The sequence below is a fragment of the Cervus elaphus genome, chromosome 23, assembly GCF_910594005.1.
Source record: "Cervus elaphus chromosome 23, mCerEla1.1, whole genome shotgun sequence".
Classification (NCBI taxonomy): domain Eukaryota; kingdom Metazoa; phylum Chordata; class Mammalia; order Artiodactyla; family Cervidae; genus Cervus; species Cervus elaphus.
The window spans coordinates 4,185,053-4,199,142 of record NC_057837.1 but is presented as its reverse complement, the minus strand read 5'-3'; the positions used below and the strand labels follow the sequence as shown (position 1 = coordinate 4,199,142).

The 14,090-nt window shown below is 41.4% G+C and overlaps 1 long non-coding RNA gene across 2 annotated transcripts in view; it reads right to left on the bottom strand.

Moving 5' to 3' along the window:
• LOC122682205 overlaps positions 1–14,090 on the bottom strand; it is a 427,740-nt gene that overhangs the window by 350,519 nt on the left and 63,131 nt on the right. The window lies entirely within an intron of this gene.

The window sequence follows — 14,090 nt, the reverse complement described above, 5'->3', positions numbered from 1 at the left end:
AGCAGCGTTCTCACTTCTCAAAATGAACCATTCTCTTCCTAGGTTTTCTGTGATGTTGGTTTCCCTCTGACTTGGCATACTGCTCATCTGAAGTATCTTTCAGTGTTTTTGCCCCCTATTCTTTGCCCATTAGTGGAGATCATTCCCCCCAAATGCCAACCTCAGTCTGTTCTCTGCTCACTGCCTTGTCCATCTTTAACCCATGATGAATCTCATTGGGTCCCATCCTCACTGTGTGTTTCCCAAAAGTATGTTCCCTACTTCTGGACTCACTACTAAATCCCATAGTACATCCATAGCAGCTGCTCATCACTCCCAGCTGCCTGCCTGACATCCTGCTAGGCTTGGCCCAGTGACTCCTTCAGCTCTAGTTAACTAAAGCCAAACACTGGTATGACACAAGGAGCCGTTTTATAATTGTCAGGAAGCTTCTTATCAGACTTTTGCTGAGGCTGGAAACTGGTATCAGACTGAGGCTCAACAGGCCTAAAGGTAGAAGCAAAAGATGATTTTACCTGTCTCAGGGAAGAGTATGAGATATAAAACAAGGCCAGATCCTGACCCAAAGCAGCAAACTTGCAACTACTTCTGTGTTTGGCACCAAATGTTGCCTCGTGGTATCTTAAAATTGTCACCGTGCATGACACTGATAACACATAGAGACATCCCCCAAAATTAGACAAATATTGCTGTACACATAGCGATAGAAAGTTAAGTACTTATTTTGGCTGCAAGTCAAGGCACAATGGCACTGCATGAAGCAGGAAGCGATGAGGGCGTCTGGCTTGGGCACAGTGGATCAAGAAAAGCTGTGACCTCTTTTCCACTTATTGTTCACACTGCAAATGCTTTACTTCCATCAATTAAAAGGTCCGTGTGGACTCCATCCCTCCAATTAGTTGCAGGTCTGTTAAGCATCTCTCTGTGATCAAGACTCACTTTTCTTGTTAGTGGATCTGCTTTTCCAATCACAGCATCCCCAGTCCCTAAGGAGCTGTGTAAGTGATAACACTCCTGGAAGACACTGATGCTAACATTTTCCTCCCTGATTTAGGAAAGCTAAGAAGAGTTAATAAATTTTTGGCTAATACATGTGTCCTACCTCCCACTAGGAGGGAAAAAAAAAAGTCTTTGTTTTGAACAAAGAAGAATGAAGGAAAGCTCCCTTCCTCCACCTAGACTTCCCAGGCAGGGCCTCCCGCTAATTCCAGGCCTCACCCTGAAACCAGGGAGGCCTGGGCCCTTGGGATGCTCACCGCTCCACTCGGCATGACCTGTGGTGTTCACGGCTTCCGGGTGTCCTAATCGATTCCATATTCCAGGAGGCTCTCTGGAGGGCAAGGCAATCATTCTCACCCGGTCACTCCACACTCGCTTTCTTTCCCACTCACATCCGCTTGGAACAGAGAGCGAGAAGGGACTGGCCTCCCTGGTGCTGCGGGGCTCCTTGGCCTTTGCTTAATCAAGGCCATTGCGGTGGCAGGAAGCCATGCACAAAGCCGCCTGCCCAGAAGAAAGCAGGGAGCTATGTAACTGCCAGCTTGAAAGGAGCATCTGATCAAAGCCACACTAACTGTTAAAGAAACAGAAAGGGGAAGAGGAGCAGATGCCCTTAGGTATGAACAGCTCTAGGGAAGACTTCATGGAGAAAATCACAACTGGATAATGAGATGACGTCTCCCCCTAAATACCACTGTGCATTATGTTAATCCAAAGCTGTGCTCATTTTCAGGTTCATGCACCAGTGAAGAAGCTGCAATTAAAAGAAGACAACCCATTTGAGGAGTTTCCAGGGCTAATGATAAAGCAAGTATTGTTCCCACCAAACCTAGTCATTTGCATGACTGCTAAGTAAATCTAGATGTCTTAAGTGCCAGCTGCAACCTAACAGGAAGCCCTACCTTGACTTCTAGAATATCCCCTAAATCCAGCCCCTGCTCACTTTCTTCAGTCAGTTCAGTTCAGTCTCTCAGTCGTGTCCAACTCTTTGCGACCCCATGGACTGCAGCACTCCAGGCCTCCCTGTCCATCACCAACTCCCAGAGTTTACTCACATTCATGTCCATCGAGTTGGTGATGCCATCCAACCAACTCATCCTCTGTCATCCCCTTCTCTTCTTGCCTTCAATCTTCCCCAGCATCAGGGTCTTTTCAAATGAATCAGCTCTTCATATCAGGTGGCCAAAGTATTGGAGTTTCAGCTTCAGCATCAGTCCTTCCAATGAACACCCAGGACTGATCTCCTTTAGGATGGACTGGTTGGATCTCCTTGCAGTCCAAGGGACTCTCAAGAGTCTTCTCCAACACTTTCTTCACTACAACCTTTTTAAATTCAAGACACTATGATTCCTTAGATGGAATACTACAACTGATGGTCAACAAGGCTCTCTGCCTCATCCAGCCACATATTTCATTCTCTACACCACAGCTGAAGAGACCATTTGAAGACCTCCCTTACTTCCCAAAGGCTTCCCACTGTCCTTTGATGAAATCTAAGCTTTTACCCAATCAGCTATCCTGCTCCCATCCACACTCTCATCCCCTAACAACTTCTCCCTTGCTCTCTGTGCGTCAGCCACAGTGGCCTTCTTTGCCGTTCTCCCATGACACCGGGCTCTTTCGCATCATTTTGGATTGGATTTCCTCACAGGAGAGCCTGTGATGGAGATTCTGGTGCATGTGTTTTATTGAGAGAAGGCTCTCAAGATGAAACTAAGAGAGAGGAAAGCTGAAGAGAAAATGGGAAGGACACACGCGAACTGTGGTCTCCACTGGAGACTCAGCGCAGCCAGGTGACCCCACAGCCCCACCTACGGCCAGGCCAGCATCTTGTACCACTCTGTCCATCAGTCACCTGCTGGCCCGCCCCCGAGGAAGGACATGATCACACGCATTCTGTTCCAGCTGCAGCCGCCAGCAATCACAGCTAGAGAACAGATGCCTGGGCCCGGGAAGGGAACTGAGGCAGAGCATCACCGGTTTTACTAAACCCACCTTAAGAACTTGTTTAAGTTATTTCTTTGGCCAGAAACACCCTCCTTTCAGATCTTCATGTCTCTAGCTTCCCATCATCAAATGAGAGCATTTCAGTTCAAATATCATCTTTTCTGAGTGGCCATGCCTGGCCATCCAGCTAAAGGAGCCACACTGGTCTCCCAGTTCATCAATAACCTTACTCTGCAATATTCTTTTTTCATTATCTGAAATAATATTTCCATTTAATATTTACTTATTTATATTGATTGTCTCACCTATTAGAATATAAAATCCATGAGAGCCAGAAAACAGTCTGGTCACCTACTTGGTAGTTAAGTCAAAAGATTCTGAAGTCATACATCTTGGTCTAGTTTCTGACTCCACCATTCACTGGCTGTATAAGCTTGAGCAAGTTACCCTCTTACAGTGCTAGGTTACCAGGTTATTGGTAAGATTAAATGAATTGAGGTAAGTGTCAAAATAGTATCTGATATACATTAATCACTAAATAAATGTTAGTCTGGTGAATGAATGAATGAACAAAATAATTTTTTGCAATTCAAGCTGCCACTTTGTTTTGCTATATATGCCTCAAAGGCCATGGGCATTGATCTGATTTTTTCCCTTTAAGGCTACCCAAATTCTTTTTCTCTTTCTCAGCCATCAGTAGGCATCCAAATTACCTAGATTATGTTTTGTTTCTTGAAGATGCTCAAAACCAGTCAATATTCTCATCTTGACCACACTCACTTCAAGTTCGTAGACTTAAAGGTTAATTTCCTGGGCCACAGCAAGCTGAATTTTGAAGGCAAAGCCCTCACCCCCCAGCCATCAGCAGTCACTGTTCCAACAACCCTGGCCCATTGTTACCCTCAGGCCAACCCTGCCATGTGATTAAATAAACTGGCTGCATCTAGAGGAAAGGAAGTTTTCAGTAAGCCTCAGCCACCAAATGAGCTGTGGTTTTGTCTGTGGCCTGGATGAAATGGGCAAAGGAGCAATTAGTCCAACTCTCCACTGAAAGGGAGGTTTTATGGGAAGTAGGAAACAGGACAGTCATTAAACAAATATAACCTGACCTCTTTCTGTGAGCAAGCACTATAGGGAACCTAAGGATGGGCTATGACACAGGATGAGATAAAGAATGAAAGACCCAGGTCAGAAAGCAGTTGCCATGTTGGAGGAGGAGGGGTCATTTCATCCGTCTAAATTCTTTAAGGAAGCTATTGTATTTGCTTGGGTGAAAAAGTCTGATAAGACATTGAAGATTTGTGGGAAAACACCAGGAACCAGTTTAAGCTACAGAACCATTATGGGGAAAGCAGACAATGTGTTGGTCCCTGGGGGAGGAGGAGAGCCATGCAAAAGAAAAGAGGGTGAGGGTTCAGAAGGAAGCCGTTAACAGCTCCACTTTGTTATTGACTCCAACCATCAGTAAGGAGCCCAATTCAGTGGTGAGGGAAGTTTTTGTAGAAAGCAGTCAAGAGTCCAGGCTTTCCAACCAGATGACCTGAAGTGATAAAGAGACTAAACTCATCCTGTAGGTTAGAGGAGATGGTGAAGCTAAAGGAATCTCAGGAGAACACCTGCCTTTGCAGGCCATGAGATAGGGTTTGAACTGAGTTAACCAAGATCTCCAAGGGATTGAAAGGACTCCGCAAATAAGGAGGCTTAGCAAACATCTACATGGTCTTATACTCAGGCAACAGATATCCACATCTCAATGACAATCTCAGTGGTCCCATTTTCAGACATGGCCTAGGATCTTCATCCCATGCCCAAAGCCCAGATGATGAGCCATTATAAGCAGTGGCACAGAGAGAGGCAGGCCCACAGAGGTCACCCAGCATCTCCTCTCCTTCCACGTATTCTTCCAGTGATCTCACTCATTCTCTTAGTGTCAAATCCCACCTGGAGCCTGGGAAATATGCAGACCAGTTCTCCAACTTAAGCTCTAGAACTGCACCGTCCCAACAGTAGATAATAACCAAAATGGCTATTAAGGGTTTGAAATGAAGCTAGGACAATTGAGAAACCAAAATTTTAACTTAGTTTACCTTTAATTTATTTAAATTTTTAAAGTGATACTCAATTCAGTTAATAGAATGCTTTTAACTTAACTATGTTTGGAACAATTTAAATATGTGAATATACTTTTTCAACCACAAACTTTTCAACTCAAATAGAAATTTAGTATCCAAATTTACATGTACTGTAAATGTAAGATAAGTTTTTGATTTAGAAGATTTAGTACAAAAAAGTGTCACATTTTCATTAATTTTTCTAGATTTATTGAGGTAGAGTTAAATAAAACCGTTAAAATGTATATCATCGTGATGTGATATATGTGTACATGTTAAAGAATTCCTACCATCCAGTTAATTAAAATATTCATCACTTCACATGGTTCTTTTTTATGGATAAAAATATTTAAATTCTACTCTCTTAACAAATTTCAATTACAGGATGTTATCAATTACAGTCACTATGTTTTACATTGAATCTTCAAGACCTTACTCACCTTATAGCTGAACATTTGTACCCTTTATCTATTTCCCCATCCCCCAGTCCCTGGCAACCAAATTTCTACTTTCTCTGTTTCTATGAGTTTGACCTTTTTTTTTAGATTCCCTATTTAAGTGACACCATGCAGTACTTTGTCTTTGTCTGGTTCATTTCATTAAGCATAATGGCCTCAAGTTCCATCCATGTTGGTGTAGATGGCAGGATTTCCTACACGCTGAAATGATACCATTTTGTATATATTTGATTAAGCAAAAAGAGTATTAAAACTAATTTCACCTGTTTCTTTTGACGGTTTCATGTGGCTACTAGAACACTTAGAATTACATATGTGACTTGCATTACATTTATGGTGGACAGCATGACACTAGAACCACATAGCCACATCTCCCCTTGGGGCTTTCACAAGTACCTCAAAGTAGCACATCCAAAATGAAACATCATCTTTTGTTCCCCACTCCCCTGCACCCTCAATCTTTCTTTTATAGAGTTGCCCAAATGTCTTTTTTCCATCAGATTACACTGGGAAAGTCTGGGAATGATCTTTTTAAAAATGATTACTTTCTGTCTGTGCTGGGTCTCTGTTGCCATGTGCCTCTGCCCACAGCATTCTCTAGCAGCAGCAAGCAGGGGCTATTCTCCACTGCAGTGTGAGGGCTTCTCATTGCCCGTGGCTTCTCTTGTTGTGGAGCACAGGCTTTAGGCACTGGGGCTTCAGTAGTTGAGGTGCCTGAGCTTAGTTGCCCTGTGGCAAGTGGGATCTTCCTGGACAAGGAATTGAACCTGTATCCCATGCATTAGCAGGCAGATTCTTAACCACCGGACCCCCCAGAGAAGTCCTTAGGAACAATCCTTGATTGATGCTGAAAAATTAGTACCACCTTCACTGCCATAGACCATCATTTCTCAGTGAGGGCAGAGCCGACATCTGTTTGTGTCCATCTGCTGCAGAACACAACCTGTGGTAGGCTTTCAATAAAGACTTCCCATATGAATGAACAGCAAAGGGGCACATGATGACTAACCTCGAGCACTGGCCGAGGACACAAAGCACTTGTAACAGATTTAGGCAAATACGAGACAGCCCAGCGTGCACCCAGGAGCTGTTAACAACATGTTGTTAGGGGTAGAGAGGAGTCAGAGTTCCATGTTCAAGGCCATGGAGTGAAGCCGGGAAAAGAGCCTCCAGCGGCCCCCCGCGAGGTCTTGAGTTAACCAAAGCAGTCAGGAGCTGTCTTGTCGGCTCAACCAAAGACTCTGGACTATCAGTATCAGACTGAGTTTGAAATTGATGACCTCTGAAATCCCTTCCAACTCTAAGATTCTGTAGTCTTAATTCACTAATAATATCTTCATTGAGATATAATTAACACATCACAACATTCACTACTTTAAAGTGCACAGTTCAGTTGTTTACAGTATATTTGCAGAAATGTGCAATCATCATCATTATCCAATTCCGGGGCATTCTAACACCCCAAAAAGAACTCCATACTTAATGTGTGCACGCTCAGTTGCTCAGTCATGTTTGACTCTTTGGACTGTAGCCCACCAGGCTCCTCTGTCCATGCAATTTTTCAGACAAGGATACTGGAGTGGGGTTGCCATTTCCTCCAGACCCAGGGATCAAACCTGTGTCTCCTACGTCTCCTTCATTGCAGGCAAATTCTTTACCACTGAGCCACCAGAGAAGCCTCCATACTCATTAGCAGTCACTCCCAATTTCTCTTCCCTTGAGCCCTGGCAGCCACTAATCTATTTTTCGCCTCTGGATCTGTCTATTCTGGACATCTGACATGAATGGAATTAAACAATATGTGGCTTTTTTTATTTCTTTCACCTAACATAAGACTTTCAAGTTTCCTCCATGTAGTATGAACCAGTACTTAATTTATTGTTATGGTCAAATAATATTCCATATCATGTTTTTCTCTTCATTTGTTAGTGGACAATTGGATTGCTTCCATTTTTTTACTGTTATGAATAATGTTGCTTTAAACATTTGTGTACAAGTTTTTGTTTGGACAAAGGTTACCCACCCCAGTATTCTGACCTGGAGAATTCCATGGACTGTTTAGTTCATAGGGTCACAAAGAGTCAGACACGACTGAGCAGATTTCACTCACTCACTCACTCATGTTTTCAATTCTCTTGGGTATAAACCTAGAAGTAAAATTGCTGAGTCATATCATAATTCAATTTTTAACTTTTTAAGGAACTGTCAGACTATTTCCCAAAACAGCTGTGCCATTTTACATTCCTACCAGCAATGTATGATGGTTCTGTTCCATATCTTAACCAACAGTTATTATTATCTTTTTTATTATAGCCATTCAGGTGGGTCTGAAGTCATATCTCTTTGTGGTTTTGATTTGCATTTCCAGACAGAGGATAAGATGTTTGGATGGCATCACTGACTCAAAGGACATGAATTTGAGCAAGCTCTGGGAGTTGGTGATGGACAGGGAAGCCTGGCATGCTGCAGTTCATGGGGTCGCAAAGAGTCGGACATGATTGAGCGACTGAACTGAACTAATAATTTTAAGTATTTTTCTACATGTTTGTTGAACATTTATGTATCTTCTTTGGAAAAAAGGTTTATTCTGATCTTTTGCTCACTCTTTAATTGTCTTTTATTGTTGAGTTGTAATATTCTTTATATATTCTAGAAAATCACTAAGATATCTGATTTTCATTATGAGTGAATTAGTTTGAAACCTGGGAAAACTAGCCGACTTTCTAGGAAAAAAGTATCAAAGCTGAAACAGTTTGAGATGTTAAAGTCCAATGTGAATAGCCAAGGAAAAAATTTTAAACATTTTAAATTAAAAATTTTAAATATTTATAAATTTACCTCCATATCTTCCATAAGCCCCACCCAACCTACCCTATCCTAAAATCCCAAAAAGCACCAGGATTGACTGGTTTCAAGGGTGAATTTTTTTCAAAAAATGTTTGAAAAAAAAAAAGATTTTTCCCTATGCCATGTAGTATGTTCTAGAATGTAAAGAAAGTATATTTCCTAATTTTTTAATGAAGAGAACATAAAACTGATACCAAAGTCAGAAAAACAGCCTAAGAAAAAAATTATACTACAAATTTATTTATAAATATTGACACAAAATCCATAAATTAAATATTAATACATGCAATTTGGCAATACATTAAATAAATAATAGATAAAAAATGATCTATGGGAATCACACAATAATTCAATTATGAAAAGTCAGTTAACTAACATTAATTTAAAATGCAAATGAATAACAAAAAAACCCCAATATAGTCAGAAAAGATACTGAACAGAGCATTTATTTCCATTTTTTAAAAAAACTGCTTAGAACCTGAAACCTGAACAACAATACAATACCACCTCACATACCCATATAGGCTAGTGTTTAAACATGTGCAACTATAAAAAAGATGGCAAAGAGGGTGAAAAATAGAACTTATCATACACTCCTTGTGAGAGTTTAAATTGCTCAAATCATTTTGAAGAAAAACAATTTGGCAGTATCTAATAAAATTGAAAACCTATGTAGTGTGATTGAAAAATTCTATATATTCTAGAGAATACATAGAATATATTCTAGAGAGATTTTTGCACAGGTTTCTATACAGACATTTCTGATTATTTCCATTGCAAGGCCTCTTTTAAATAGATTAGAAATCTAAATTACTTCAATAGGAGAACAAATAACTCACATTTGGTATATTTATACACTAGAATACTATGTAGCTGTTAAAATAATGTAGTTCTCCCTATTCAGCCATTTAACTAGAGCTCCATACAAAATGCTGAGTAGAAAAAAGCAAGTTTCACATGATACACACTTTGACATTTATGCCCTATTTCCAAACACAAAAATGAGCATTATATATTATTCACTGAAACATACATGTATATGTAAGTGTATTAAAATGGAGCAGAAAATATATGTGTTCAGTCTACATTTTCTTCTGGTTGTGGGACACAGGAACAAACTACAGGTGGAAGACAAAGAAAACACCAGCTTTTACTGTGTGCTTTATTTCTTTCATTCAAATTAGGATGCTGCAAAGAGAGGAAGGCATCGCCAGTCCTCAGTTCCAACTGGTGGATATATTCATTGTGTTATTATTCATTGTACTTTTGGGTAGTCTTCATATTTCTTAGAAAAAAAAATATCCCTTGGCAAAGTAAGAACACAAAGTCCCTTAATATGATTATATATGTATATTTTTTTTTTCAAAAGTCAACAGCCTTTTAATGCTAGTAGTATCTACATCAAAATTACTTTTTAAAATGAGGACACATGACAGTTAATATAGGCTTAAGGTTCTAACTAATTAATTGACCACAATTTACAAGTGAGTGTGTTTGTGTGTATATGAATGTGTGAACATGCATCTGTGTGATTGTGACTGTGTGTGAGTGCATATGTACATGTGTATATGTGCATGAATATGTGTATATGTGTGGGAGTGGGTATATGCATGTGAAAATATGTATGTGTGCATGTATATATGTAAGTGAGGGGGTAAGTACACATGAGAATGTGTGTGAGAGAGTGTATTTGTTGTATGTAGATGTACACAGGCCTTCCCTGCTGGCTCAGACAGTAAAGAAACTGCCTGCAAAGAAGGAGACCTGGGTTCCATCCCTGGCTTGGGAAGATCTCCTGGAGAAGGAGATGACTACCTACTTCAGCTTCTTGCCTTGAGAATTCCGTGGACAGAGGAGTCTGGAGGGCCATAGTCCCTGGGGTTGCAGAGAGTCGGCCACAACTGAGCGACTAACACCGGGTTACAATCTGGGGCTTTCCTGGTGGTTTAGACAGCAAAGAATCTGCCTGTAATGCAGGAGACACGGGGGACACGGATTCAATCCCTGGGTCAGGAAGATTCCCCTGGAGAAGGGAACAGCAACTACTCCAGTACTCCTGCCTGAAAAATCCCATGGACAGAGAAGCCTGGTGGGCTACAGTCCTGGGTCACAAAGAGCTGGACATGATTGAGTGACTACGCACAGCGGTAGGTAAATATAAGTGTATGTATGTGTGTATATGTGTGTATCTATGATAGCATTTATACTCTGTGTCTGCATGTATGTGGTGGGTATATATGTAAGTACATGTATATAAGTACTGTGTGAATGCATGCACATGTGTGTATTTGTGTGCGTGTGTGGGTATGTGTGTATGCACTGATGCACGCACACACAGCAAATGGGAGGTAATACAGATCAGGTGTACCATATATGCTTTTCTGTCTTTTCATGTAGATTTTATGCGTATTAACGTCTGAAGCTATGACTCATATTTCTTTTGGATTCACAAACAGTGAGTTCTCAACAATACTTGCAGAATTGAATTTGGCACCAGTACCCCTCAATTTCCACAGGCCAGCAAATTTTCATAGACCAAACTTCAGAGATTTTTTTGCTTAGTACAAGATAGTTTGTAGTCAGGATAAAAAGTAGAAAATAAGACCCTAGAGATGAGTTTATTTTAGAATTTATAGAGACACAGTTATTTCATTTTCTGGATTCCATAGCAAGTATCAGGTAACAAGAGTTTATATTTCCCCCAAATCACGAAAATTAGTTAAGAGAAGATTGAGAAGAGGTTATGCTGTGGATGACTTGCTTTATCAGCCAGAACAGAAGAGACACCATCAGATGGACCTCGTCTCCAAGCGGGTCCGGTGGTAACTCACTCATCTAGGTGAAGGAGGGGGTTCCCTTCATAGATCCTGGCAGCAGGAGAGGGAGGCAGTGGTGGTGGCAGGGATGGAGGTGTCCTCCCACTTCTCTGTGGGAAAGCTGTCAACCCACAGGCTCAGCTCCCGGGATAGGAGGGGGTTCCACAGGGGAGCATCATTGCCCAGGCCTGAGCAGACATGCTCCGCAATGCATCTTGCTGACAAGGAGACACAGCCACGGCTTTTGTTCCATGGGCCAGCAGAGGCAGCCGGAGCGGGAGAGCTATCCAAAAGCAAAGAGAGACCATTGCCTCATGCACAAAAAGAAGTTAGTGTCTTATTTGCTTTTCCTCTGGCGACTGAGTCAGGCAGGAAAGCAACACCCTAAGGTCATGACGCTCTAAGTAGAAGAGGTGAGAGCTTCACTTGGGTTCGATTCAGCAGGCTGCAAGACCCACACAGTCCAGATCAGCAATAAACCAGAAGATCCACAGCAGCAGGGGAGAGGCCTTACTCCCAAATGGCACTTGGAGCCCAAGAACAGTCTCCTGCTTTTTAACTCGGACTCCCCACCCAGCAAACCAAACTGTGTTCTTTCTGGGTGGCTGGCTTAAAGAATTGTACATTACAGTGGAAACTCCCATTTACTTCATTTACTGCCATTTATAATATTTTCCACTATTTGGAGATAATGAATTCATCCTTTTCTTTTTCCTTTCTTTTTTTTTTTTTTTGCAGGCCGCCACAAGAGCCAAATGTTCCAGAATGCTTCGCAAATGTGTTGCCCTTCGTCTTCTATGATAGCTTTAGTGGTTTCTTTGGAAAGGCCCCAATATCAACCAAATTAACAATGCTGAGAAAAAACTCAACTGTCACTTTCATTCCCTTTGAACAGCAGGAGGAAAACGCCACCTTCAAGGGCCTTGCCAGTGTGCAGGCATACAGTAGACAGGTTAATTAAAGTCACCCCCAGAAAAACAACCACCCACCCCAGACAGTTTCTCCCTAGCCAAGTCTAACTTTGTACCAAAATTTTAGACAAACTCCAGTTTATCTGAAATTTATTTCACACAAAGGACTGAAACCATGAATTCTGTCAATGAAATTATATCTCTGAGATTACCCAGCTAAAGGACCTTTTGGAAGGATGTTAAGCAAGAGTCTTAGCAGGAGGTCACAAAGAGAGAGGGAATGTTCCATGCTTTTTTCTTGCACAGAGAGCCAGACATGTACTGCACATTGGTGCATGAGTAGGAAGGAACTCATCACTTAGAAAGCTTACTTTTTGTCAAATAACAGCCTCACAGCAATGGAGAGGAAACAAAACCACAGCAGCATCTCTTTCATTTTTACACCCTTCGGCCCACCATCAAAACTGAGGCAATAAACACGCCGGCACTTCATTTCTCTTTCTCACATTCTGTCATTTTTTGCTTGGCAACAGTCACTGCCAAGGGGCCAACAGGAAAAGAAGACATACCGAACTAGGAAAAAAGATGGCACCCAGCTAAATCCATCACCAAACTCCAACCGGTAAAGGAAGTGGGTACCCAAATCAGGTGACCACAGCTCAGATACTGGGTGATACTGAAGAGCTATCCTGGAGGAGGTGGCAGAGAAATCACAATTTTTGCACCACTAAATGTGGCTTTATATTGTCAATTTCTACAAAGCAGAAAGGAAAAAACATTCTTTGTTTGCTCAACTTGTCAGATCTCTAAGAAAATGTTTTCAGCATCCATCATCAGTTGGCACTTCCTTGCACCAAGAAGTCATTCTTCTTGTATTGCCTCCTTCTCTGTTAAGGTTTTGGACATCTATGTAGATTCCCTATGGTTCCTGTTTCACATAATGCAGAGTTCCTCAATTTATATGGTTCAGTCCCTGATATGTCTTCTCCCATCAGTTGCTTTTCCATAGAGTCAAAACAATGGTTTTCCCAGTAGTTATGTAGGAATGTGAGAATTGGACCATAAAGAAGGCTGAGTACCAAAGAATTGATGCTTTTGAACTGTGGTGTTGAAGAAAACTCTTGAGGGTCCCTTGTTCTTATTATATAACTGCAAGGAGATCAAACAAGTCAATCCTAAAGGAAATCAACCGTGAATATTAATCAGAAGGACTGATGCTAAAGCTGAAGCTCCAATACTTTGGCCACCTGACACGAAGAGCCAGTTCATTGGAAAAGACCGTGATGCTGGGAAAGATTGAAGGCAGGAGGAGAAGGGGATGACAGAGGACAAGATGGTTGGATGGCATCACCGACTCAAAGAACATGCGTCTGAGCAAGCTCTGGGAGATGGTGAAGGACAGGGAGGCCTGGCGTCCATGAGGTCACAAAGAGTTGTACAAGACTGAGCCACTGAATAACAGCAATCTACTACTTTTAAACTTTCTGTCTTTATATTGAAAATGTATCCTTCATCTAAGTAAAACATAGGTGAATTTTATTTTTCACCCAGTTGGACAATCTCTGCCTCTTAATCTGAGTTCACAGTCCACTAACATTTAATCCAATTATTGACATGGCTGGAGTTAAACTCTACACTCTCACTATGTTTTCTGCTTGTTTCACTTTTTTGTTGCTGTTCCTTTGATTCTACTTTCCTGTCTTCATTTGAATTGATCAATTGATCTTTTAGTATTATTTTTATCTACTCTAATATCTTTTAAACTATGCCTCTTTGGTTATTTTTATTGGTGGTTATTCTAAAGATCATAATATGCATTCTCAACACAATTACCATGAATTAATGGTGGCTCAGCTGGTAAAGAGCCTGCCTGCCAAATGCAGGAGATGCAAGAGATGCAGGTTCAATCCCTGGGTGGGGAAGATCTCCTGGAGAAGGGAATGGCCACCCCACTCCAGTATTCTTGCCTGGAGAATTCCACAGACAGAGAAGCCTGGGGGC